Here is a 24,125-nt window from a genome sequence, read left to right as displayed (position 1 = left end):
ACACAATTGACGAAATCTGTCGCCCAGGCAACGTGTCTTATCTCACCTAACCCTTCCAAGACTTTCAACATGGAGGTGGTGGACACAGTGAAAAGCCCGACTGCTGTCCTATGTCGAGAAAATGAGGAGAAATTACTCCCCATTGTGAATGACTCCAGAATTGTCAGTGGGACTGAACTGATTTATTCTGTTTGTGAAGGACATTTGTTAACCGTGTTCTGGGGCATCAAACATTTCAGTTACATCACGGGGTTCAACAGGGTGATACTGCCCAGTCCATTATAAACTTTCCCACTGTAGGGCGGCACAGTGGCACAGTGGCGCAATGGTTAGCACCGCAGCCTCACAACTCCAGTGACCCGGGTTCAATTCTGGGTACTGCCTGCGTGGAATTTGTCAGTTCTCCCTGTGTTTGCGTGGGTTTCCTCCGGGTGTTTTGGTTTCCTCCCACATGCCAAAGACTTGCAGGTTGATCGGTAAATTGGCCATTAGCAATTGCCCGTAGTATAGGTAGGTGGAAGGGAAACATAGGGACAGGTGGGGATGTGGTAGGAATATGGAATTAGCGTAGGATTAGTATAAACGGGTGGTTGATGGTCCGCACAGACCCGGTGGGCCGAAGGGCCTGTTTCAGTGCTGTATCTCTAAACTATACTAAAAGTAGTAATAGTATTCCCCTGTCAGAGAGTCGTCGGGTCATAGTCATTTCAACACAGAATTAGGCCATTCTGCTCATCGAGTCCATGCCAGCTCTTTGTAGATAAATCCAGCCAGTCTCATTCCCCAGCTCTGACTCCATATTCCTGCAAGTTTATTTACATCAAGTGTTCATCCAATATCCTTTTGAAATAATTCACCTTCTCTGCTTCCACCACCCTCGTAGGCAATGATTTCCTGGCCATTACCACTCGTTGTGGAAAAATGTTGTTCATCACATCCCCCCTTAACTCTTGCCCTCAATCTTAACTCTAGTCCTTGTACCATCAGCTAATGGGAAAATCTTTTCCTCTCTACCTTATCCAAACAGGTCATCATCTTGTATACATGTATCTAATCTCCCCTCAATCTCCTTTACTCCAAGGAAGACAATCCCAGCTTTTACAGACTATATTGTACTTAAAATCCTCCATCTCTGGAACCATTAAAGTAAACCTCCTCTACACCCTGTCAATGACCCTCACATCCTTCCTAAAGTGTGGTGAACAGAACTGGAAGCAGTACTCAACTTGGGGCCAAACCAGAGCTTCATAAAGTTACAGCATAACTTTCCTTCTTCTGAACACACCACCTCTATCTATGTAGCCCAAGATCCCATACGCTTTACTGACGACTCTCTCAATATATCCTGCCACCTTCAGGGATCTGTGTGCATGAACCCCATGTCCCTTTGTCTCTGCACACTCTTTCGAACTTTACCATTAAGTGTATATTGCCTCTCCCTGTTACTTCTGATAAAATGCATCACTTGACACTTGTCTGTATTAAATTCCATTTGCCTCTCGTCTGCCCATTCTGCTAGCCTATCTATGTCCTCTTACATCGATTGTTATCAACCTCAATGCCTGCCCCGCCTCCAAGTTTGGTATCACCTGCAAATTTTGAAATGTTTCTCTGTATGCCATTATCCAAATCATTTATACATATCAGAATAAAACAGTGTTCCTAGCACTAACCCTTGGGGAACACAACTGTCTATTTTTCTCCAGTTTGAATAACAACTATTTACCGCAACTCACTGTTTTCTGTCATTAAGTCAGTTTTATATCCAAGCTGACACTGACCTTCCTTTTCCATCAGCATCAATTAACTGTCCAATTCTCACAAACTGATTGTGAAATAAAGTACAAATTCAGCTTAAAATTAAGTGAAATGCTAAATGTAAAATTAACAAATTGTTGGAAAGAGATCGACTCTTAGATCACTTGAAATTCAATCACTCGTTAACTTGACTGCATTTAGTACTCTGTCCAAGCAGGACTCCCTAAAACTGGACTCAGTGCAGCTTATTGCATTTAGGGTTTGGGGAGAGAATTCAAAAGCTTAGGGATGAGACCAGAAAGTGCCAGAAATACTCAGCAGGTCTGGCAGCATCTGTGTAGAGAGAAACAGAGTTAATGTTTCCGGTCTCTGACCCTTCATCAGAACTGGTAAACGTTAGGAATGTAACAGTCTGTAATTTAATCTATCCCCTCTCTGTCCCAGCACAGTCCTTCCTTCTTGTTCTTCTTCCCCCTTCCCCTCTTTCACTTGCTCAAAGACTGTTACATTTCTAACGTTTACCAGTTCTGATGAAGGGGCACAGATCTGAAACATTAACTCTGTTTCTCTCTGCACAGATGCTGCCAGACCTACTGAGTAATTCCAGTGTTCACCATCCGCAATATTTTGCTTTGATTTTAGTGTTTAATTTACTGACATTTATCTTCCAGGAATTCCTCCCTGGAAGTTCTGCTCTACTCTTCCAGAGCGTAGGGCCTCGGCAGCTGAAGGCAGGACCACCAAGGGTAGAGCAATTAAACTTGTAGATGCTCAAGAGGCCAGAAATAGATGAGTGCAGATATCTCGGAGGGTTGTCGGGCTGGAGGAGATTACACAGATAAGGAGGAGTGAGATAATGAAGGATTTGAAAAGATGGCTGAGAGTTTTAAAATTGAGGTGTTGCTGACCAGGAGCCAATGTAGGTCAGTGAGTACAGGGGGTAATGGTTGAACAGGACTTGGTGTGAGTTAGGACATGGGCAGCAGTGCATTGGATCACCTCAGGGTTATGGAGGGTAGAATGTGGGAGACCAGCCAGGAGTGTGTTGGACTAGTCGAGTCTACAGGTAACACAGGCAAGGGGGAGTGTTTCATCAGCAGAAGAGCTGAGAGAGGGGCAAAGTTGGGTGATGATACGGAAGTGTAAGTAGGCTGTTTTAGTAATATTTAGCAGGAAGCTCGTCGCAGCGTCAACAATGAAACCAGGTTGTGAACAGTTTGCTTTAGTCTCAGACAGTTGCCAAGGAGAGAGATCCAGTCTGTAGCTAGGAAACTTTTGACGTGGGGTTTGAAAACAACGGCGGCAGTATTCCTAATATTTAATTGGCATGGCAGATGTGTGAGGAGATACATTGTCGGAAGATTTGATATATATTATCCGATCATGGGATGTGGGTGTCGTTGACTAGGCCAGCATTTATTGCCCATCCATAATTGCCCTTGAGAAGGTGATGGTGAGCTGCATGCAGATGAATGACCAGGGATAATACAAGCTGAATGGCACAATTTTAAAGTTATTGAGAGTAACAGAGAGACCCGAGGTGTTTGTATGCAATCTTCGAAAGTAGCTGGACAGGTTAACAACCAGTTCACAAAGCAAATAGATTCCTAGGCGTGATTAATAGAGACACAGAGTAGACTGGCCAGGATATTGTGTTAACCCTATAGAAAAGACTAGTCCGGCTCCATCTGGAGTATTGTGTCCAATACTGGAAACCACACTTTAGGAAGGACATGAAACCTTGGAGAGGGGACAGAAGAGTTTTACTGGAACTTTTCCAGGGATGAGGGATTACAGTTATGTAGCTGGGATTGTTTTCCTTGGAGCAGGGACATTTACAAGGTGATCAGATAGGGATATTTAACATCATGAAGGGTTTATATAAATTATATAATGTTTCTAATGTATGAGGGGCCATTAACCAGAGGACATAGATTTATGGTGATTGGAAAAAAGAAGCAGAGTTGACATGGGGATTATTGTAATGCAATTTTTGTTTCGGATTTGCAAATTATTGTGTGATAGGCTGAAGGATACAGATTCAAAAGTAGATTCAAAAAGTGATTTGGTTAGATATTAAGGGGAAAAGATCAAGGATCTGGGAAAGATCCAGGGTGTGGAACTCACTAGAAACTCATCAAAAGAGCCAGCACAGACTTCATAGACCAAATGACCCCCTTCCATGCAATGCTATTATATGTTTCTATGACTTTTCCTGCCTGTACTTTTACAATTTTCCTATCGTTTCAAAAGGTGTTTGATAAAGTACTATATAACAGCCGTGTGACCCAATTAGAAACACATGGGATTAAAGGGCCAAAGTCAGCCGGGGCTCAGTTTGTAGCTCTCTCCCCTTTCAGTCACAAGCTTCCAGGATCAAGTGTCATGAAATGACTTTTTCACAAGAATCAAGGCTGACACTGCAGCGACAGTACTGAGGGAGTATTGCGCTATCAGATGAGCAGTCTTTCGAATGAAACGTTAAACCAAGGCCCCATCTGCCCTCTCAGGTGGATGCTAATGATCCTATGGGATTATTTAGCAGCAGATCAGGGGAATTATTCCCTGTGGCCTGGACAATATTTATCCATCAAGCAACATCATAAAAACAGATCTGGTCATGATCACATTGCTGCTTGTGGGACCTTGCTGTGCGAAAATTGGCTGCCCTTTTTCCGACAGTACAAGCGTGAGTAGGCATTATCAGTATACGTTGATTGTAAATCGCTTTGGAACATGCAGTAGTCATGAAAGGCGCTACATAAATGGAAGTCCTTTTTCTTCTTTTTCAATCCCAGCATGCAAGAAATTAGCTAGGTGACAGGGATCAGAGAGTAGGGAATAATGGCTGTTTTTCAGCTGGAGCGAAGTACACAGTGGGGTTCCCCAGGGTGACTGTTGGGATCCCTGGTGTTGCATGCCAATGCAGTGGGCTTGTGCACAGAGGGGGTAATGTCCAAGTTTTCAGATGGAAGGAAACTCAGAAATGTTAATAAACAGTGAGAAGGACAGTAACAGACTTCAGGAGGACAGAGACTGACTGATGAAATGGGCAGGAACATGGCAGATGGAATTTAACACAGTGAAATGTGAAGTGAGACATTTGGGTAGGAAGTATGAGAAGAAAAAAATATAAAATAAATGGTACCATTATAGAGTGAGTGCATGATTAGAGAGACCTAGGGTGTAAACACACAGATCTTAGTTAGTAGCATGCAGTGTCCTTGGTGTTAGAGAGAGAGACACAGAGTAATAAAACTCAGGAGGAAATGCTGATATTTATACATCATTGGTTAGGTCCCAGATGGAGAATTGTGTCCAATTCTGATCACCACACATTGGTAAGGATGTCAAGGGCGTAGTGAAGATACAGAGGTGAATTACGAGAATGGTACCAGGGATCTGCGAATACAGTTACGTGGATAGATTCGAAAAGCTGGGATTGTTCTCATTAGAGCAGTGATAGGTAAGGGGAGATTTGATATTAAATTCAAAATTATGAAGGGTTTTGATAAGGTAATCAATGTGAAACTGTTTCCAGTGTCAGAAACAGGGGCGGCACAGTGGTGCAGTGGTTAGCACTGCAGCCTCATATTATGGGTACTGCCTGTGTGGAGTTTGTGGGTTTCCTCCCTCAGCCAAAGGTCTTGCAGGTTGATAGGTAAACTGGCCATTATAAATTGCCCCTAGTATAGGTAGGTGGTAGGGGTATATAGGGACAGGTGACGATGTGGTAGGAATATGGGATTAGTGTAGGATTAGTATAAGTGGGTGGTTAATGGTCGGCACAGACTCGGTGGGCCGAAGGGCCTGATCCAGTGATGTATATCTAAATCCAAAAATCTAAAGTTCAGTATTAATAAGACACAGACTGAAGGTAATTGACAAAAAAACAGAGGTGAAATGAGGAGAAATTTCTTCCACAGTGAGTTGTTGGGATCTGGAATTCACTGGCTGAAAACATGGTGGAAGCAGATTCAATAATATCATTCAAAAGGCAATTTAGCAAATACTTGAAAAGGAAAAGACAAACAGGAATCTGGGGAAAGAGGAGGAAAGAAGAACTAATTATATGGCTCTTTCGAAGAGACAGCACTGACACAAAGGGCCGAATAGCCTTCATCAATCTCTGCATCAATCTCTTATTTTATGAGCAAGAGAAAGTGAGTGAAGAGAGAGAGAAAGACAGAGAGTGAGAAAGTGTGAAAGAGAGAACAGCAAATAGAAATAGAGAGTACGTCTTGTTTTTGGGCAGAGGGATCATGATCTGCCCGTGCCCGTTCCTGTTGAGGCAGGTGACAAACACACTTCCTGCTGCCTCCTCATTTCCATGAAGTCTACGTGCCACCCCGGATAACCCGCGCTGCTGTCTGTCTGGATGCTTAACAGGGCCCAAAAGGTGTGTGAGGTTGACACATGCTTCAGCCAGGTTCAGCTTTTAAACGCAGTCTGTCCCTCTTAAAGAGAAGATGCACTGATTCACTGGAGGCTGCTGCTGCTCACTGTGAATTCTACAATTGGAGACACGGTAAATAGCACACTGCAACAGAGGGTTCTGCGGTTCACGGATGTGGGGATGGATGTCTTAGTTACGAAGGGTGACAGGAGGAGAGAGGCTCTGTTTCTGTGTGATGGGGTGGAGACTCTCAAGGAACGTTCTCCGAAGGGAATCGGTGAAGGTGGCCAGGGAGGTGAATGCAAGAATTCTCGCCACGAGAATCTGGCAGCAGAGCCAGAAGAAGTTTAATGAGCTCATACGGGATGTCAATGTCATTGAATTAATTTCCAAATGGCATCTCCTACCCCCAACATCACCAACCTCTCACACTGCTCAATGCACCACACCCCCATCACTCACCCTTCTGCAGTCCCTAACACTCAGGACTCACACCTAACATTCACATTCTCCACCTCACCCTCACACACCTTGTACTGATAGCAGCCTCACACCCACATCTCACTGCCTCCAATTACCTCGAGCTATTCAGCTATGGCAGGCATATCATCAAAACACAGTGTAACACAATCATTAATATTCTGCCTTCTTTCTTACAGGACAAGGTGACCCATAATCACAGGGAGCAGCAAGTCAACCGGCGAGTGCCAGGCATACCTTCATCCCCTGAGCTTGAGGGAGGAGATGGTTCTTCACATCATGGGACCGGCTGTGACAGAGCCCGTGGAATCCGGCATCGCCGAGAGCATTCAGGATGATGCTATGTTCCTGTCTTATGCCCCTTCTTAACTCCCACCTCCCCCCGCATCCTGCTGTCTGGGACGATGTACAAGCTGCAGATGGTGGGATCATGGACCTCCTGCTTTCCAACCCACCCACAATCTCTCAGCCCAATACGACCCTTCTGATTTTACACTTCCCAATGGTACCCCAAAACTGCCAGCTTCCCAGTCACCGCAGCTCCAGGAGACAGAGAGAGAGCATCAGCACAGGACTGATGGTGAAGCCCCATCACTTAGTCTGATACTCACAGCCTCCAGCTCAAATACTTCCACTGTGTCTGCCTTAGAGGCTGGTATAGAGTCGGAATCTGCACATGCTGATTTACCGAAAACGCACGAACTGCAGCCAGGGCAGGGGGAAAGGATAGTGCATGTGGCAGCTCCCGGACAGCGAGGTCACAAACGTGTTATAATACACAGGACTCAGATCAGAACATTACTGGGCTGCTGCCTATGTCGAGGTGGTACAGTTTGAATCGAAGCCCTCAAGGAACAGAGCTGCTCGAGGACGTCCTGAAAGGTCATCTGCAGTCTCCCCGAATGAAAGTCAGCAGTCTTCCACCAGTCATGCTGCAGTCACTAGGGAAACACTGGGGAGCACGAGGCAAGTCGAGGGAACGCACAAGACAGAGACTAAGGGAATATACAAGGGTGAATAGTTCCATTTTCCCTTTGTATAATTGGATGTGTTGTTGGATAAAGATGTTACTGAAAAGGTTTATGTTGGTGGTTTTTTATTACAGGATGGTGACCAAGGGGGCACTTTGATGGGGCGTCTCAGATGGGTGAAATGGTGGAGAATGGGGATCCATGGTGGGAAAGGGAAGTTGTCCTATGGGAAACAAAATCTTAGCAGGGACTCTCCGACAGCTTGTCTAGTTCGAAGGCGTCCAGGAAATATCCTCCCTGCGTCCTCCTCCTCCTCCTGAGGTGTCCTCCGGATTCCTGGTGCCAATGCCTGTGTCCTCATGATGGTGATGATATGAAGGGTGCAGCAGAACACCATAAACTTGGACACCTGCTCCAGCGTGTAGTGAAGGGCTCTCCCCGTGCGGTTCAGACATTGGAAGCATTGCTTCATCACACCGATGGTCTGTCTCACCATGTTCCTGGTGAGTCCATTGCTCACATTATACAGATGTTAATTGTGGGAGGTTGGGTGGCGGTGGTAGGTGGTTTGGGGATGTAGAAACATGAGCTGTGTCTCGACGGTTTTTTTCTTTGCCTCCGAGGAGCCACATTCTGGTTCTGTATGGAAGCCCTAAGTGTTGAGAATGGCTGACTGCTTCACAATGAAGGTATGGTGGCTGCTGACAGGGTCGTGAACATTCACCAACATGATGTACTGGGCATGCTCACACACCAACTGTACATTAATGGAGTGAGATTTCTTTCATTTCCTGTACCTCTCCCCATTGACATGGGGCCCCCGCAGAGACACATATACCATCAGGATTTCCGCTATCATGACAAAGCCACGGGATCTCTCATTCTGCTTCTCCCTGCTGAGCGAAAATAACGATGACATAGATGGTCACCCTCACCTCCCAGAATTATCAATGGGAATGGACAACACACAGGCCTCGTAACTACTGGTCAGTTAGTTTAACATCAGTGGTGAGGAAGGTTTTAGAAACAAAATCAGCGGGAAAAAAATCAACACAAACTAGGAGATGTTTGAGTTAATTAAGGGTTGTCCGCACGGATTTTAAAAAGCAGATCATGCTTTCATGAACTAATTGAATTTATTTCGATGAAGTAAAAGAGCAGGTTGATGAAAAGAATGTGGTGGATGGTCCACATGGATTTTGAGAAAGCGTTTGATGAAGTACCACACAAAAGGATGTGGAAGCTTTAGAGAGGGTGCAGAGGAGATTTACCAGGATGCTGCCTGGACTGGAGGGCATGTCCTACGAAGAAAGGTTGAGGGTGCTCGGTCTTTTCTCATTGGAACGAAGTAGGATGAGAGGTAACTTGACAGAGGTGTACAAGATGATGTGAGGCATAGATAGATTGGATAGCCAGAGACATTTTCCCAGGGCAGAAAGGGCTATCACCAGGGGACATAATTTTAAGATGATTGGAGGAAGGTTTCGGGGAGATGTCAGAGGTAGGTTCTTTACACAGAGAGTGGTGGGTGCGTGGAACGCACTGCCAGCGGCGGTAGCAGAAGCAGATACATTAGGGACATTTAAGCGACTCTTGGATAGCTACATGGATGATAGTAGAATGAAGGGTGTGTAGGTAGTTTGATCTTAGAGTAGGTTAAAGGTTCGGCACAACATCGTGGGCCGAAGGGCCTGTACTGTGCTGTACTGTTCTCTGTTCTATGTTCTAAAATGTTGGATAACAAAATTAAATCACATGGATTAGCATCCAATTGGATCAAATATTGATTGATGGAAAGAAAAGGGTTAGTAGTGTTAAATGGTTGTTTTTCAGACAGGAGGATGGTAGGCAATGATGTTCCCCAAGGGTCAGTGCTAGGACCACTTTTTTCTTGCTATATATAAATGACTTGGATCTTGGAATACAGAGCAGAATTTCAAGGCTTGCCAATGACACCGAACTTGGACGCGTGGCAAACACTGAGGATGACACAAACTGCCTGCAACAGGATATCGACAATCCAGCAGAATTAACAGAGAAATGGCAGGTGGAATTTAGTACAGAGGAGTGTGAGGTGATGCCTTATGCCAGAAGGAATAGGAAGGCAATATAGACTTAATGACACAGTTCTGAACATTGTGCAGGAGCAGAGGGACCTGGGGCTCCATATGCATTTATCATTGCAGGTGGCAGGACATATTAGGAGAGTGTTTAGCAAAACATATCAGATCTTGGAGGCAAGGATACAAAAGCAGGGAAACATAGAAACATAGAAAATAGGAGCAGAAGTAGGCCATTCGGTCCTTCGAGCCTGCTGCGCCATTCGTTATGATCATCACTGACCATCCAACTCAGTAATCTTTCCCCCCATATCCTTTGATCCCTTTAGAACCAAGAGCTATATCTAACTCCTTCTTAAAAACATACAATGTTTTGGCCTCGACTGCTCCCTGTGGTAGCGAATTCCACAGGCTCACCACTCTCTGGGTGAAGAAATGTCTCCTCATCTCAGTCCTGAAAGGTTTACCCCTTATCCTTAGACTGTTGCCCCTGGTTCTGGACACCCCAACATCGGGAACATCCTTCCTGCATCTAGTCTGTCCAGACTGATTAAAATTCTGCAGGTTTCTATGAGATCCCTCCCTCACTCTTCTGAACTCCATCAACCTCTACTACTCTATACTGGATATGTCTCCTGCTCCTGCCTGGAAATATCCAAATACATAGAGTTTCAATGAAACTGCGATCTTAACGTCCACTGACAGCTCCGTCCTCACTCTGGTGTGAGGCTCCATGTGTTGCAGGAGGTGACACAGCTCTGTGACTAACTCCTTTTTGAATCAGAGTCACCTCACACATTGCTCCAGGGGCAGGTAAGGTAGGAAAAGTGCTCTCATACCTCGTACAGTCTTGGGTCACCAAATCCTCTGTCCTCCCTGAATGTCTGCAGCAGCTCACAACACAACCTCCAGAAAACCATCCACAGCACCTCCACTAACTTTACAATAGCAAAAGTAAGTCAAAAGCCCCTCACCTGTAAGTTGGATGTCTCGTCCTTTTAAATAACACGAGAGGGGCTCCTCGTGCTGCTGAATATATGTTCAGCTGAGAATGACTAACACAGGTGGTCAGTGGACATGCACAGGCCAAGTTTCAAAGACATATATCAAAGCTGCTGCAATGGCTGATTGGCACCATATTGAGACCCTTCCTCACACTACCAGCACATGCTTGATAAACCCGGTCTAAATCCCTGTCCAGCGCTAAATCCCTGTCCAGCATGGAGCACTGGAAGTGACTGGCAGCTCAGCTCATACCATTTTATGAATCCAAGCGTCCATGACGTTGGGCCCTGTGGAGATGTGGAGCTGAAAATCGTGGTCAGTGGTAGAATAAAGAGGGGGTGAAGTTTATTTTTAAAGCTAATTGAAGAAAATACTAGAAGGCCAAAAGGAATATGGGAACGGTCAGGGGAATGGGCCTAACTGGAGGGGTGAGGCCATGGAGGGATTCAAACACATGAATAAGAATAATAAAATTAAGGTGCTGCCAGACTGGGAGTCAATGTAAATCAGTGAGCACAAGGGTGATGGGTGATCGGGATTGGTGTGAGTTAGAATACAGGGAGCAGAGTTCTGGATGGGCTGTGGTTTATGGAGGTTTATAAATGGGAGGGTGACCAGGATAGAATTGGAATAGTCAAGTGTGTATTTAACAAAGGCCCAGATGAATGTTTATGCAGCAGATAGGCTGAGGCAGAGGTGGAGATGTGTGTTAGTACAGAGGTGGTAGTAGGCAGGGTTGGTGAGAATATGGAGATGAACTCAGCTCAGATTTAAATAGAACACAGAGGTTGCAAACTGTCTGGTTCAGCCTCAGATATTTGGCAATGAGGAGATCGTGGTTCATGGATAGTGGATGGAATTTCTTATGGAGACCAATGACAACTGCACTCTTCCCAAATTTAAATAGCAAGAACATTATTTCAGTGAAACAAATTTTACAGATCTCATAGCAGGAAATAGAGACTTACCAGGGACAGCAACAGCAGCAAAGATGGGAGAGTAAATTACAAGCACTCTAATGCACATAGCAATGGTTTATAGAGCTAATATCTGGGGACAGAAATTTGCCAGGAATAGCAACAGCAGCAATGAGGGCAGCGGAAATGACAAGAATGGTAATGCAGTTAAACATGGTTTATAGAATTAATAGCTAGATACAGAGACTTACTAGGGACACCAATAATAGCCAGGAAGGGGTAGTAAATGTATTGAATATTCCTCAGTGAGTAATAGATCCGACTGTTTAATGAGAACTGATCATAATCTGCAGAAAGAAAGTTAAACTCCCAGATGAAACTCCTGCTCATTGTTGTAACATTCCAATCTATTGTTCTCTGATTCTAATCTATCCTCTTCCTCTCTCCAGAGCCGCTGATCCCTGTTAGTGCCGGGAGTGATGTGATACTCCCACTGACACTATGTGATAACACATTGAAAGGAGTCCCTTATTAATAGAAGAGGGAAATCTTCCAGTGACACAATTAGGGTCCATGGCGACTGATATTAATTGCAGTCACTGAACAAACAGGTTCAGTTAACCCCTTTCAATCCAACACTTTTTGTATCACAATAAAGTAGAACATTTACCCGGTCTGGATGGGAATTCTGAGGGTTGGTGAGAGAAGGAATGGTGCAAATGGAAGAAGCACTGCACAGAATCTGCCAATTCTCTTTGGATATAGGAGTGATGACAGAGCACTGGAGGGCTGCAAATTATACACCTAGTTTACAAAAAGGAGGGATGTGGTAAACCCTGTACTGTCCAGTCAATCTGACGTCAGTGGTGGTGAAATTTCACAACCCAGGACAGAAATATTATTTACTTGGAAAAGCATAGCATAATAAATTTCAAGCCGCATGGATATGCTAATGACAATTCATGTCTGGCAAAGTTCAGCAAGAACTTATCCCAAGGTACTTCACAGCAGCATTATGAAACAAAGTATAACACTGAACCACCAAGGGAGATATTAGGTTAGGTGACCAAATGTTTGGTCAAAGAGGCAGGTTTTAAAGGAGTGTCTTAAAGGATAAAAGCGAGGTGGAGAGAGGGAGAGATGGAGCTGTGTAGGGCGTGTATTCCAGAGCTTTGGGCCGAGGCAACTGAAGGTGTGGCCACAATGGTGGAGTAATTAAAATCAGGGATGCACAAGAGGTCAGAATTCGAGGAGCAGAGATATCTCAGAGGTTTGTGGGGCTGGAGGGGATTCCAGAGTTAGTGAGGGGTGAGGCAATGGAGGGATTGGAAAACAAGAATGAGAATTTTAAAATCAAGACATTGCTTGACTGTGAGCTGATGTCGGTCAGTGATCGGGGAATTAGACTTGCTGTGAGTTAAGGCACAGGCAGCAGAGTTTTAGATGACCTCAAGGTTACAGATAGTAGAATGTGGGAGAATGAGTTCGAATAGTCCGGTCTACAGGTAATGAAAACATGACTGAGAGCTTCAGCAGCGGATGAGTTAAGACAGGGGTGAAATCAGGCGATGTTATTGAAGTGGAAATAGGTGGTGATAGTGATGGCACGAATATAACGGTGGAAGCTCATTTTGTGGTCAACTGTCACAGAATCACAGAATTGTTGCAGGCGGCCATTCAGTCCATCGTGTCTGCACTGGCTGTCCAAAAGAGCAATTCATCTCGTACCGCTTCCCTGTCTTCTCCCTGTAACTCTGTACAATTTTCCTTTTCAGACAGCTATCCAATTTCCTCCTGAATGCCTCGATTGAACCTGCCTCCACCACACTCTCAGGCAGCACATTCCAGATCTTAAGCACTCGCTGTGTGAAAAAGTTTTCCTCATGTCACTTCTGCTTCTTTTACCAATTACTTTAATTCTTTGCCCTCTCGTTTTAGAACCTTTCAGGAATGGGGACGGCATTTCCCTATCCACTCTGTCCAGACACATCATAATTGTGAATACCTTTTTTTCTAATCTCCTCTCAGCCTTCTCTTCTCTAAGGGAAATGTTCCCAGTTCTCCAGTCTCTCTTCATTACAGATATTCTTCATCTCTGGAACCATTCTTGTGAATGTTTATGTACACTCCCCAATGTCTTCACGTTACCTAAAGTGTGGTGCCCAGAACTAGACGTAATACTGCAACTGAGGCCGAACTAGTGTCTCATACAAGTTCAAAATAACCTCTTTGCTTTTGCATTCCATGCTGCTGTGAATAAAGCGCAGGATACTGTCTGGTTTATTAACTGCTCTCAACCTCTCCTGGCAACTTCAATGACCTATGCACATATACACCCAGGTCCTCTGCTCCTGCACACCCTTTAGAGTTGTACAATTTATTCTGTATTGCCTCTCCATGTTCTCCCTATCGAAATGAATCACATCACATTTCTCCACATTGAACTTCATCTGCCACCTGTCTGTCCATTCCACCAACTTGTCTATGTCCGTTTGAATTTCTACACTATCCTCCTCACAGTTCACAATGCTTCCAAGTTTTGCATTATCTGCAAACTTTGAAATTGTGCCCTGTACACCAAGGTCCATGTCATTAACATTTGTCAGGAAGAGAAACGATCCCAACATTGATCCCTGGGGAACTCCACTACAAGTCTTATATGAAAACAAAAAGTGCTGGAAAGACTCAGCAGGTCTGGAAGCATCTGTGGAGAGTGAAGCAGAGTTAACGCTTCAGGCCTGTGACCTTTCATCAGAATTGGCAAAGGTTAGAAAGGTCAGGTTTTAAGGAAATAAAGCAAGGGAGGGGCAAAAGAGAAAAAAGAGGTGTTGAAAGGACAGAGGGTCATAGAGATTAACTGACAAGGAGGTCATGGGGCAAAGGCAAAGAGAGTGTGCCTGTGGTGTGTTGAAAGACAAAGCGTTAGTGCAGCAAAGGTGCTAAATGACAAAATAATGAACAGCCCAAGCCAAAAGCAGCAACATAATAAAATCCAGTTTAAGGCCAGGACATGGCAAAAAAAAATGATAAAGCAAAATAATTAAAAGAGCCAGTCTTGATCTGAAATTATTGAACTCAATGTTCAGTCTGGAAGTCTGTAGAATGCCTAATCGGACAATGAGGTTTTGTTCCTCGAGCTGACGTTGATGTTCACTGAGACACCGCCGCAGGCTGGGCTGTGGTTTATGGAGGTTTATAACTGGGAAGGTGACCATGATAGAACTGGAATATTCACGTGTAGATTTAACAAAGGCACAGATGAGAGTTTATGCAGCAGATGGGCTGAGGCCGAGGTGGAGACGGCAGTTATTGCAGAGGTGGTAGTAGGCATGTTTGTTGATGGAGGGAATATGGAGATGAAATCAGCTCAGGTTTAAATTACTACAGAGGTTGTAGACTGTCTTGTTCAGTCTCAGACACTGGCCAGTGAAAGGTACGTGGTTCACAAATAGGGTCTGAAGTTTCTTATGGAGACCAATGACACTACCTTCAGTCTTCAAAAAAATAAATAAATTCCAAATCAGTATTTCAGTGAAGCAAGGTTTACATATCTCATGGCTGGAACTAGACTCTTACCGGGGCAACAACAGAAGCAAAGATGAGAGATTAAATTACACAAACCATAATGCGGTTAGCAATGGTTATATAAAGATAATAGCTGGAGGGATACCAAAATCAGCAAGGGCAGAGTAAATGAGAAGTACAGTAATGCAGTTTAACATGGTTTATAGAATGAAGAGCTGGATAGAGAGACTTACCAGGAACACCAACAATAGCGAGGATGAGATAGTAAATGTATTGGATAATCTTCACTGCGTAATTGATGCTAGATGCTAATGGTAGCCGATCATAATATGCAGAAAGAGTGTCAAGATCCCAGGATAACCCCCTGCCCATTTTTGTAACATTGCAATCTATTGTTCTCAGATTCTGACCCATTGTTGTCAGATTCCAATCTATTGTCCTCAGATTCTGATCTATGCTCCCCCTCTCTCTGGAGACGCTGGTCCCTATTAGTGCCAGGGATGATGCTCCCACTCACACTATGTGAAAACACATTGAAAAGAGTCCCTTACTATTAGAAGATGGAGCACCTCCAGTGAAATAATTAGGGTCCATAGAGACTGACATTAATTGCAGTCACTGAGAAAATAGATTCCGTTAACCTCTTTCATTCCGACACCTTGCATACCACAATAAAGCAGAAAATTTACTCTGGACAGGATGCGTGAGGGTTACTGAGGGAAGGAATGGTGAAAATAGTAGAGGCACTGGCCAGAATCTTTCAATCCTCCGTGGATATGGGAGCGATGACAGAGGACTGGAGCACTGCAATTGTTACACCCTGTTTAGAAAAGGAGAGATAGAGTAAACCCTGTAATTACTGAGCAGTCAGACACGCATCACGACTGGAGGAATTTCATGGGGTCACAACCCAGGAGAAATATATTCGTTTCTTTGAAAAACATACGATAACAAACAAGAAGCAGCAGGGGTCTGGTAATAACAAATCATGTTTGGCAAACTTCAACAACAATTTATATTTATACAGCGCCTTTAACATAATGAAATGTCCCAAGGTGCTTCCCGAAAATGAGATACTAGTTTAAAGCTTGGTCAAAGAAGTAGGTTTTAACGGGCGTGTTAAAGGATGAAAGCGAGGTGGAGAAGCGGAGAGGTGAAGGGAGGGTATTCTAGAACTTGGAGCCTCATTAGCTGAAGGTGCAGATAATAGTGGTGGAGTGATGAAAATCAGGGATGCACAAGAGGTCAGAATTAGAGATGCACTGATATCTTGGCGGATTGTGGAGCTGCAGGATATTACAGAGATAGGGAGCATATATAAGGAGCAAGAGGGTAACTAGAGAAAGGATTGTCCCACTCAAGGACAAAGGAGGAAAGTTATGCGTGGATTCAGAGAAAATGGGTGAGATTCTAAACGAGTACTTTGCATCGGTATTCACCGAGGAGAGGAACATGACGGAGGTTCAAGTTAGGGACAGATGTTTGATTACTCTAGGTCAAGTCGGCATAAGGAGGGAGGAAGTGTTGGGTATTCTAAAAGGCATTAAGGTGGACAAGTCCCCAGGTCCGGATGGGATCTATCCCAGGTTACTGAGGGAAGTGAGAGAGGAAATAGCTGGGGCCTTAACAGATATCTTTGCAGCATCCTTAAAAACGGGTGAGGTCCCGGAGGACTGGAGAATTGCTAATGTTGTCCACTTGTTTAAGAAGGGTAGCAGGGAAAATCCAGGTAATTATAGACCGATGAGCCTGACGTAAGTGGTAGGGAAGCTGCTGGAGAAGATACTGAGGGATAGGATCTATTCCCATTTGAAAGAAAATGGGCTTATCAGTGATAGGCAACATGGTTTTGTGCAGGGAAGGTCATTCAACTTAAAAGAATTTTTTGAGGAAGTGTCAAACTTGATTGATGAGGGAAGGGCTGTCGATGTCATATACATGGACTTCAGTAAGGCGTTTGATAAGGTTCCCCATGGTAGGCTGATGAAGAAAGTGAAGTCGCATGGGGTCCAGGGTGTACTAGCTAGATGGATAAAGAACTGGCTGGGCAACAGGAGACAGAGAGTAGCAGTGGAAGGGAGTTTCTCAAAATGGAGACGATGGTGTTCCACAGGGTTCCGTGCTGGGACCACTGTTGTTTGTGATATGCACAAATGATTTGGAGGAATGTATAGGTGGTCTGATTAGCAAGTTTGCAGACGACACTAAGATTGGAGGAGTAGCAGATAGTGAAGGGGACTGTCAGAGAATACAGCAGAATATAGATAGATTGGAGAGTTGGGGAGAGAAATGGCAGATGGAGTTCAATCAGGGCAAATGCGAGGTGATGCATTTTGGAAGATCCAATTCAAGAGTGAACTATACAGTAAATGGAAAAGTCCTGGGGAAAATTGATGTACAGAGAGATTTGGCTGTTCAGGTCCATTGTTCCCTGAAGGTGGCAACGCAGGTCAATAGAGTGGTCAAGAAGGCATAGGGCATGCTTTCCTTCATCGGACGGGGTATTGAGTACAAGGGTTGGCAGGTCATGTTACAGTTGTATAAGACTTTGGTTCGGCCACATTTGGAATACTGCGTGCAGTTCTGGTCGCCACATTACCAAAAGGATGTGGAAGCTTTGGAGAGGGTGCAGAGGAGGTTCACCAGGATTTTCCCTGGTATGGAGGGCGCTAGCTATGAAGAGGGGTTGAGCAGATTAGGATTATTTACATTAGAAAGACGAAGGTTGAGGGGGGACCTGATTGAGGTGTACAAAATCATGAGAGGTATAGACAGGGTGGATAGCAAGAAGCTTTTTCCCAGAGTGGGGGATTCAATTACTAGGGGTCACGACTTCAAAGTGAGAGGGGAAAGGTTTAGGGGGGATAGGCGTGGAAAGTTCTTTACGCAGAGGGTGGTGGGTGCCTGGAACACGTTGCCAGCGGAGCTGGTAGACGCGGGCACGATAGCGTCTTTTAAGATGTATCTAGACAGATACATGAATGGACAGGAAGTAAAGAGATACAGACCCTTAGAAAATAGGCGACATGTTTAAATAGAGGATCTGGATCGGCGCAGGCCTGGAGGGCCGAAGGGCCTGTTCCTGCGCTGTAATTTTCTTTGTTCTTTGTTCTCTGGAGGTATTGAAAACGAGGATGAGAATTTTAAAATCAAGACATTGCTTGACTGGGAGCCAATGTCGGTCAGTGATAGAGGAAGAAAACTTGGTGTGAGCTAGGACATGGGCAGCAGAGTTTTGGATGACCTCAAGTTTACAGAGTGTAGAATGTGGGAGATCAGCCAGGAGTGAGTTGGAATAGTTATGCACAGAGGTAACAAAGGCATGAATCAGGGAATCACATAATTATTACAGCACAGAAGGAGGCTATTCAGTGTATCATGTACACATCGGCTCTCCGAAAGAGCAATTAACCTCGTGCCATTCCCCGCCTTCTCCCCATAACCCTGCACATTCTTCCTTTTCAGATAACAGTCTAATTGCATTTTGAATGCTTCAATTGAACCTGTCTCCATCACATTCTCAGGCAGTACATTCCACTCCTTAGCCATTCCTTGCGTGAGAAAATATTGCCTCATGTCACTTCTGCCTCTCTTACCCATTAATTTCAATCTGTGCCCTCTCGTTCTCGATTCTTTTCACGAGTGGAAACAGTTTCTCTCTGTCTCCTCTGTCCAGACCCCTCATGGTTTTGAACAACTCTATCAAATCAACTCACTTCTCAGCCTTCTCTTCTCCAAGGAAAATGATCCTAACTTCTCCTGTCTATCTTCATAACTGAAATTCCTTATGCCTGGAAGCATTCTCATGGATCTTTTCTGCACTCTCTCCAATGCCCTCACAATCTTCCTAAAGTGTGGTGCCCAGAATTGGACAGAATACTTCAGCTGAGGCTGAATCAGTGTTTTATATAAGTTCAACATAACTTCCTTGCTCTTGTACTGAATGTCCCTGTTAATAAAGCCCAGGATACTGTATGCTATATTAAATGCTCTCTCAACCTCTCCTGCCATCATCAATGACTTATGCACATATACACCTCGGTCTCTCTGCTCCTTCAGAATGGTGCCCTTTATTTTACATTATCTCAATATTCTTCCTACCAAAATGAATCACTTCATATTTCTCTGCATTGAAATTCATCTGCCACCTGCCTGCCCTTTCCACCAAGTTGTCTAAGTACTTTTGAAATTCAACACCATCCTCCTCACAGTTCACAATGCTTCCACGTTTCGTATCATCCGCAAACTCTGAAATTGTGCCCTGAACACCATGGTCTTGGTCAGTTACCTTCTTTGGCCACCTTGTCTCGAGAGAAAATGTGTAAGCGCCTGGAGGTGGTCAGTGGTTTGTGGAGCCGCACCTGGAGTGGCTATAAAGGGCAAGAATTATAGCTGGGGGAAAGGAAATTATGACGCGATTAGGCAAGATTTAGGATGTGTAGGATGGGGAAGGAAACTGCAGGGGATGGGCACAAACGAAATGTGGAGCTTATTCAAGGAGCAGCTAATGCGTGTCCTTGATAAGTATGTACCTGTCAGGCAGGGAGGAAGTTGTCGAGCGAGGGAGCCGTGGTTTACTCAAGAAGTTGAAGCGCTTGTCAAGAGGAAGAGGGCGGCTTATGTTAGGATGAGACGTGAAGGCTCAGTTAGGGCGCTTGAGAGTTACAAGCTAGCCAGGAAGGATCTAAAGGGAGGGCTAAGAAGAGCAAGGAGAGGACACGAGAAGTCATTGGCGGATAGGATCAAAGAAAACCCTAAGGCTTTCTATAGGTATATCAGGAATAAACGAATGATAAGAGTTAGAACAGGGCCAATCAAGGATAGTAGTGGGAAGTTGTGTGCGGAATCAGAGGAGATAGGGGAAGCGTTAAATGAATATTTTTCGTCAGTATTTACAGTAGAAAAAGAAAATGTTGCCGAGGAGATTACTGAGATACAGCCTACTAGGCTAGATGGGATTGAGATTCACAAGGAGGAGGTGTTAGCAATTTTGGAAAGAGTGAAAATAGATAAGTCCCCTGGGCCAGATGGGATTTATCCTAGGATTCTTTGGGAAGCCAGGGAGGAGATTGCAGAGCCGTTGTTGTTGATCTTTAAGTCGTCATTGTCGACAGGAGTAGTGCCGGAGGACTGGAGGATAGCAAATGTTGTCCCCTTGTTCAAGAAGGGGAGTAGAGACAGCCCTGGTAATTATAGACCTGTGAGCCTTACTTCGGTTGTGGGTAAAATGTTGGAAAAGGTTATAAGAGACAGGATTTATAATCATCTTGAAAAGAATAAGTTCATTTGCGATAGTCAGCACGGTTTTGTGAAAGGTAGGTCGTGCCTCACAAACCTTATTGAGTTTTTCGAGAAGGTGACCAAACAGGTGGATGAGGGTAAAGCCGTGGATGTGGTGTATATGGATTTCAGTAAGGCGTTTGATAAAGTTCCCCACGGTAGGCTATTGCAGAAAATACGCAAGTATGGGGTTGAAGGTGATTTAGAGCTTTGGATCAGAAATTGGCTAGCTGAAAGAAGACAGAGGGTGGTGGTTGATGGCAAATGTTCATCCTGGAGTTTAGTTACTAGTGGTGTACCGCAAGGTTCTGTTTTGGGGCCACTGCTGTTTGTCATTTTTATAAACGACCTGGATGAGGGTGTAGAAGGGTGGGTTAGTAAATTTGCGGATGACACGAAGGTCGGTGGAGTTGTGGATAGTGTAGAAGGGTGTTGTAGGGTACAGAGGGACATAGATAGGCTGCAGAGCTGGGCTGAGAGATGGCAAATGGAGTTTAATGCGGAGAAGTGTGAGGTGATTCACTTTGGAAGGAGTAACAGCAATGCAGAGTACTGGGCTAATGGGAAGATTCTTGGTAGTGTAGATGAGCAGAGAGATCTTGGTATCCAGGTACATAAATCCCTGAAAGTTGCTACCCAGGTTAATAGGGCTGTTAAGAAGGCATATGGTGTGTTAGCCTTTATTAGTAGGGGGATCGAGTTTCGGAGCCACGGGGTCATGATGCAGCTGTACAAAACTCTGGTGAGGCCGCACCTGGAGTATTGCGTGCAATTCTGGTCACCGCATTATAGGAAGGATGTCGAAGCTTTGGAAAGGGTGCAGAGGAGATTTACTAGGATGTTGCCTGGTATGGAAGGAAGGTCTTACGAGGAAAGGCTGAGGGACTTGGGGTTGTTTTCGTTAGAGAGAAGGAGGAGGAGAGGTGACTTAATAGAGACATACAAGATAATCAGAGGGTTAGATAGGGTGGATAGTGAGAGTCTTTTTCCTCGGATGAGGATGGCAAACACGAGGGGACATAGCTTTAAGTTGAGGGGTGAAAGATATAGGACAGATGTCAGAGGTAGTTTCTTTACGCAGAGAGTAGTAGGGGCGTGGAACGCCCTGCCTGCAACAGTAGTAGACTCGCCAACTTTAAGGGCATTTAAGTGGTCATTGGATAGACATATGGATGTAAATGGAATAGTGTAGGTCAGATGATCGGCGCAACATCGAGGGCCGAAGGGCCTGTACTGCGCTGTAATATTCTAATTCTAATTCTAATTCTAAAAAAAGGCCAATTCTAGAGTGAATTGGCTCTTCCAAAGGCGCTGCAGATAAAATTGGTTGTCGAGGCTATTTCATGGTTGGCTCTCTCCTTGTGCTTCTGACTTTTTTCCTGCCAACTGTTAAGTCTCTTCGACTCGCCATTCTTCAGACCCGCCTTTATGGCTATCTGCTAGCACGAGGGATCACTGGCAATTGACTCCCACAACTTGTGATCAATGTCACAGGACTTCATTTCGCGTTTGCAGATGTCTTTAAAGCAGCGACACGGACGGCCGGTTGGTCTGATACCAGTGACAAGCTCGCTGTACAATGCGTCATTGGGGATCCTACCATCTTCCATGTGGCTCACATGGCCAAGCCATTTCAAGCGCTGCTGACTCAGTAGGGTGTACATGCTGGGGATATTGGGCGACTCGAGGACTTCCACGTTGGAGATATGGTCCTGCCACCTGAAGCCAAGGATTCTCCGGAGGCAGCGAAGATGGAATGAATTGAGACGTCGCTCTTGTAATATATATCAGGAAAATCAAGGGTGCCAACACTGACACAAAAACAAGAAATGCTGGATTCACTCAGCAGGTCTGGCAGCATCTGTGGAAAGAGAAGCAGAGTTAACGTTTCGGGTAAGAGTTCCGAAGAAGGGTCACTGACCCGAAACGTTAACTCTGCTTCTCTTTCCACAGATGCTGCCAGACCTGCTGACTGAATCCAGCATTTCTTGTTTTTGTTTCAGATTTCCAGCATCCGCAATATTTTGCTTTTATTTTAGTGCCAACACTGACCCTTGGGGACCTCCATCCTTTCCTCCAGCCCCCCAAGAACATCCACAAACTACAATTCTTTTTTTCCTGCCACTCAGCCAAAGCCGTATCCATGTTGTTACCGTCCCTTTTCATTCATGAACTATAAGTTTTCTCACAAGTCTGTTATGTGGCACAGTATCAAATGCCTTTTGTAAATACAATACACCACATCAATAGCATTGCCCTCATCAACCCTCTCTGTTACCTTCTCAAAATCTCCAGGCTGTTAGTTAAATAGTATTTGCCCTTCAGGAATCCATGCTGTTTTCCTTACTTAACCCGAATTTGTCCATGTGACTATTAATTTGTCCCCAATTATTATTACTAAAAGTTTCCCCACCACTGCAGTTAAATTGACTGGCCTGGAGTTCTTGGGATTATCTTTACACCCATTTTTGAACGAGGATGTAATATTTGCAATTCTCCAGTCCTCCGGCATCACCCCTAGTCTAAGGAAGATTGAGAATTTATGGCCAGTGCCTCTGCGATTTCCACCCTCACTTCCCTCATAATCCTTGGATGCACCTCATTGGCCCTGGTGCTTTATTCACTTTACCTCTAGACAGCCTATCTAATATGTCCACTTTATCAATTTTAAACCCTTCTTGTTTCTTAATTACCTGCTCTTTCACCATTGCCTGTGTTGTACCTTCTTCCTTGTGTTCTGACCCGAGGCGAGAGGTGTGCACTGTTAATTCAGTCCTGCTTCTCCACAGGTCACAACATTTTTTTCTCATTTTCCCACTTGCTGAAACAGTCCATCAGATACACTATTCTCATCACAATAGAACACACTTTACTGAACTAAACAATTAACAGTTTATCATAAATGAAGCAGGTGTAAGACCAGGAATCCTGCAGAGTAACTCACCTCCTGACTCCCCAAAGCCTATCCACCATCTATAAGGCACAAGTCAAGAGTGTGATGGAATACTCTGCTCTCGCCTGGATGGCTGCAGCTCCAACAACACTCAAGAAGCTCGACATCATCCAGGACAAAGCAACCTATTTAATTGGCACACCATCCACAAACATTGACTCCCTTCACCACCGACGCACAGTGGCAGCAGTGTGTACCGTCTACAAGATGCACTGCAGCAATGCACCAAGGCACCTTAGACAGCACCTTCCAAACCCGCGACCTCTACCATCTAGGACAAGGGGAGCAAATGCATGGGAACATCACCACCTGCAAGTGCCCCTCCAAGTCATACACCATTCTGACTTGGAACTATATCGCCATTCCTTCACTGTCGCTGGGTCAAAATCCTGGAAGTCTATTCCTAACACAATTGTGAGTGAACCGACCTCCCATGGACTGCAGCGATTCAAGAAGGCAGTTCAAAACCACCTTCTCAAGGGTTATGGAGAGATGGGTAATAAATGCTGGCCTAGCCAGTGATGCCTACATCCCAGGATCGAATAAAAACGTCTCAACTAGAAATGAAGTAAAACAATATCACACAGATCAAATTTTTAAAAATCCAACAATTAATTTTTAACTTCCCCTTCCTACCTTAACCAAACTTCAAAGTCCCTTTTAACCAGAACCAAATTTTAAAGTTACTTTTTTACCTTAGTCCCTTAAAACTCAAACACAGACATATACACTGGTTAACCGAAAACATGATCTAAAAAAAAAGATTTTTCGATCAGAGCT

The sequence above is a fragment of the Heterodontus francisci genome, unplaced genomic scaffold, assembly GCF_036365525.1.
Source record: "Heterodontus francisci isolate sHetFra1 unplaced genomic scaffold, sHetFra1.hap1 HAP1_SCAFFOLD_86, whole genome shotgun sequence".
Taxonomy (NCBI): domain Eukaryota; kingdom Metazoa; phylum Chordata; class Chondrichthyes; order Heterodontiformes; family Heterodontidae; genus Heterodontus; species Heterodontus francisci.
This window is presented reverse-complemented; position numbering follows the sequence as displayed.